The sequence below is a fragment of the Marmota marmota genome, unplaced genomic scaffold, assembly GCF_001458135.2.
Source record: "Marmota marmota marmota unplaced genomic scaffold, marMar, whole genome shotgun sequence".
Taxonomy (NCBI): Eukaryota; Metazoa; Chordata; class Mammalia; order Rodentia; family Sciuridae; genus Marmota; species Marmota marmota.
Genome location: NW_026006432.1, coordinates 293 through 4907, shown reverse-complemented (window position 1 = coordinate 4907; position 4615 = coordinate 293). Strand labels below are relative to the sequence as shown.

The 4615-nt window shown below is 36.2% G+C and overlaps 1 long non-coding RNA gene across 1 annotated transcript; it reads right to left on the bottom strand.

The window, feature by feature from the left end:
- Window positions 1-2287: 2287 nt before the first annotated feature.
- Window positions 2288-4390, bottom strand: LOC107134466. The gene is made up of 3 exons (XR_001502436.2): window positions 4341-4390; window positions 3748-3860; window positions 2288-2405 (listed from the first exon to the last, which is right to left on the bottom strand). It is a non-coding gene; the product is annotated as an uncharacterized LOC107134466 (long non-coding RNA).
- Between the last annotated feature and the right edge of the window lie 225 nt (window positions 4391-4615).

Genomic DNA, 4615 nt, shown 5'->3' with positions numbered 1-4615 from the left:
ATGTTGCCCAGGCTGGCCTCAAACAATCCTCCTGCCTCAGCTTCCTGTGCAGCTAAGACTGCAGACACCTGCCTTGTGCCCAACTCATCCACCACTGATTATTTTCCTTTTCTTTCTTTTTTTTTCTTTTTCAGTGCTGTGAATCAAACCCAGCGCACTATGTATGCTAGGCAAACTGAGCTACATCCCCTGTCTCTACCATGGATTTTTAAAACTTATGGTCTCTTATAAAATGAAGGATATGTCCATATAATATCTAGGCCTTTTCAGGTTTAAATGCCTAGTAGTACACAGCACTTGGTAAACGAGCCTAAATTCTTTAGAAATTATTTCCACAGTAGAGGATAAACTTGTGGTTATTTGCACTTGAAACCTAAGGTACTCAGAAGTCTCATCATTGTGAGCCACTAAGAGAAGCAGGCAAGATGGAGGGTGGTCTGGTTGCATTGAGGGGGGTCGTCAATATAATGTTCTGTCCTCTTCATTTCTTCTCTGGTAGATTTTAGGTCAAGCTATCTCCACAGCCTGACACCAACCAGGAAAATATATGGCTAGGGGTAGAGTTCAGTGTAAAGCCCAGCATGTTTGAGGTCCTAGGTCTGATCCCCAGAGCAGAAACAAAGAAACAAAATAACCACCACAATTAAAAACAAATAAATAAAATAATGTTATTGTGTCCATCTACAATTAAAAATATTTTTTTAAAGTGAAGATAAATTACCCCCTTCCTTAAATACTAGAATAAAGTGAGATTTAAAAAATTCTTTGCCCCATGGTTTTTGAATACAAAATTCACTTGGGAAAAGTGAGTTGTATTTTTATTCTCATTCCCATCAGAGTAGAACAACAAAGTCTGTACATTATTTGTAACTAGTAAAAATACCATTCCAAATATTGTACTATTATACAAAGAAAAACCATATAAATGGTATTTTCATGTTATATTTTCCAGACATTTAATCAGATTCTTGAAAAGAATAAAGCCAGAGAAAAATACTTATACAAAAAGTAGAAATAAACTAGTCACAAGTTAAAATTTTGGGCACATAAAAGAAACCCCAAGTGAATGCAGTTAGAACAACTCCTAAAGTAGACTTTATATCAACTATGAAAAAATTGAGAAAAACAAAGTATTAATGGATAAATTCTTAAGTTTTAATTAGTTTTTTAAGTAACCAAATATACTCTGTTAAGAAATATTATATTCACTATGTTTTACACCATAGTCCCTCATAAACTTTAATAATTTTGTCATTTATGACAATGATCCTGTGGCATCAAGACAAAGTAGAATCAGTTTCAGTGACAATAAGCAAATAATTATCCCAAGTCCCCTCTATAGAACAAGTTATGGAGAGACAGATGGAACTTGTTTGGGGCTTATACTTAGGCAATTTGGAAAACTTTACTAGCTTAAGCAAAAAGAAATTCATTAAAAAACATAAAGAAACCACCAGTTCCTTCACCTTCCGTGAGCTCAATAAAGCCAGAGGCTGACTTACTGATATTAAAGATAAATGTGCCTTGTTTGTCTGTAACAGTTCTAGTTCCCAATTTATTTTGGGAGGGGGTGCAAGTAGGGGAGGGTGCCAGAAAAGGGACACTGGAGATTTAATCCGGAGAGACTTTACCACTGAGTGACATCTCCAGCCCTTTTTACATTTTAATTTGAGACACGGTCTCACTAAGTTGCTTAGGGCCTCCCTATATTGCTGAGGTTGGCCTTGAACTTGCAAATCCTCCTGTCTCAGCCTCCTGAGTCAGTGGGATTACAGACATGCACCACCACCCCTGGCTGAGTGGTATATTTTTAAAAGCACCCTACTTTGTTCTCAAAAGTGCACTGTCTAGATGATAAACTATTGTGATGACTATAAGGAGATTGCAGGTGAATTTAGTTCTTCAAAGACCCTAACCAGGCATGCGTGTAACCCCAGCTACACCAGAGGTGGAAGTAGGAGGATCACAAGTTTGAGGCCAAGCTAGGCAACTTTTGAGATTGTCTCTAAATAAATAAATAAATAAATAGGACTGGAGATGTAGCTCAGTGGTGGAGCACCCCTGGATTCAATCCCCAATTTGGCAAAGGAATAAAAAAGGGCCTAAACCCCATTCCTAAGGTATCCCTACACATGAAGGCCTGAAATGCTCATCTGAGATGAAACAGTATGGGATAACTTGCAGAGGATGTGTACAACCAAAATTCCCTGTGCAGAACAACTTTCCTTTAATTCATCTCTTGCTGACCACACATCACCCTGCTTTATCTCAAAGAAAGCAAACTCACCTCTCTGCACACAGCAGCAATCTGCGCCTCATCCATGCAGGTTTCGGTTACAACATCAGTGAGTGGCCCGCCGTCAAGGTACTCAGTCACTACAAACAAGTCATCTCCGACCAGGTAACTAGAAACAGAACATACAAAACATACCTTTTATTTTTTTAAACATATGACACTCTTTGTTCAAGAGTTCAAATATTAAGCGTCATATTAATAAAACTACAGAGCTGATAGTTTGAGAGCTAAGAAGAAAACTGGAAAGTTACTATGTAATAGCACAAAAAAGTCCAAGGGCCATTATGATATTCACTATGATTTTTAAGTCATAGTTGGCCCATAATAGTAGTCTCGGTGTATAGTTTGGAGTTTTCCAACCAAAATAACCCTTTCACATAGGGATTATTGGTCTTGTTTTACAGATACAGAGACAGAGGCTTGGAGAGGTTGAAGGAACTCATCTAAGATCACATAGAAAGTGACAGAATCAGCATCTGAAGTCAAGTTCTAATGATTCCAACTCCTATGGCTTATCTTAACCAGCATTCCATGCTGACTTGAAATATTATTTTAAAAAGCAGAGAAATGTACCTAAAAATTTATTTCCATGAATGCAGACCTCCAGACCCCATGATTAGGGCTAAAGTCTCAAAATATATTATCATCTCTCCATCCTAAACAAATTTATATGTGGAAGAAAATCACCTTGTAACCATAATGCAATCACCAGTATCATTTTTTACTAGTCATCTTTCATTCATATATTTGAAAACTTTTTTAAAATATTGAATAATATACTTAATTTTCCATTCCATCTTTTTTTAAAAAAAAAAACAAAACATCAATTGCTAATCTATACTAGCTTTTTATTTTTTGGTGTAGGGTACCAGGGATTAAACTCAGAGGCACTCAATCACTGAGCCACATCTCCAGCCCTATTTTGTATTTTATTTAGAGACAGGGTCTCCTTCAATTGCTTAGTGCCTCACTGTTGTTGTTGAACTCACAATCCTCCTGCCTCAGCCTCCCTAGTCACTGAGATTACAGGTGTGCACCACGGCACTTGGCCTACATGAGCCAAAAGATAAACATATACAATTTGCCATGAAGAACAGCATTTGAAATAAAACTGATGCAAATGTTTAAGAATTGTCTGCTGGTCAGCTCTGTGGGTTAAGACATGAATCCCATTTGACCATTTCTTAATGTTTTAGCTTCTGTTCATTTGCATGAATATACACATCATCAGCAATGTGCTTCATTTAGATGCCTGCTCTCACTTGCCAAGTAGTATCCTTGTGGCAAAAGCACCTTCTAACTTGGAGTAGGCTAGTTTCACCTCTCCTCTTTCTCTTTTAAGTTTACTTCTCACCATTGACACTTCAAAGTGGCTATCCTTCATGGAACCACCAGACTATAAATTTCCATATTTTTATCCTAATGTTTAAAAGAACTTCAAACGTATTTACCTGTCCAAGAAGTGAATTATGTTGGGGTTCTTTAGTTCTTTCATCACCAAAAGTTCATTAAGGATCAGTTCCTTCTGTGAGTGTTTCTTTAAGTCAATCTGTTTAATCATAACCTATAATGGAAACAGAATTGAAAAAAATGGTTTTCCTAGTTCTCTTAGAAAGTAACAAACACCAACCAGTCACTAATTTATAGTAACACATGATATTACATAGTGAGATTATAGCTGACAAAAAATTAATATTTTCACTTGCACACTGACTATGCTCAGTGTTTTATACTACCTGAACCCTAAATATGTTCAGATTTATCTTGAAGTTGATTAACCAACCTAAGATCAGTCCAGTGCCAGGAATTAACCCTCTTTTCACTCCAACCTGGGAAAACATTTTTTAAAAATATTTGCTTATTTATGACATAATTCCTTCTTTGTTCACCCTCATGTGAGAATGGCTATAAAATTATATAGATTAATTCTTGCAACATATATCCAACTAAAAAGTATATTCCTATTGATTACGCTGAGCTTTATCTAGTTTTTCTCCTAAACAAAAAGCTAATAGAACATCTAGAAGTATGAAAAAGTTGCTACCTTTTTCCCCAGAGCCACATCAATAGCAATAAAAACCGTACCAGAAAACCTAGAGGAAACAAGACACAGTCAGAATTCAGATTTTTAAATCTCTGCCATTTATAATAGCCAAGGACTTTACCCTTCTCACGGTTAATTTTTAGATTTAGCGTCTTAAAAACAGGAAAAGAAAAGGGAAAAGAGGAGGTAATCTTGTAGCTAAAACTTTGATTTGCAATATTTCAGACCTACAAAAATATAGGGGAAAAGATAAAGAAAAGAGTGAATAACAGACA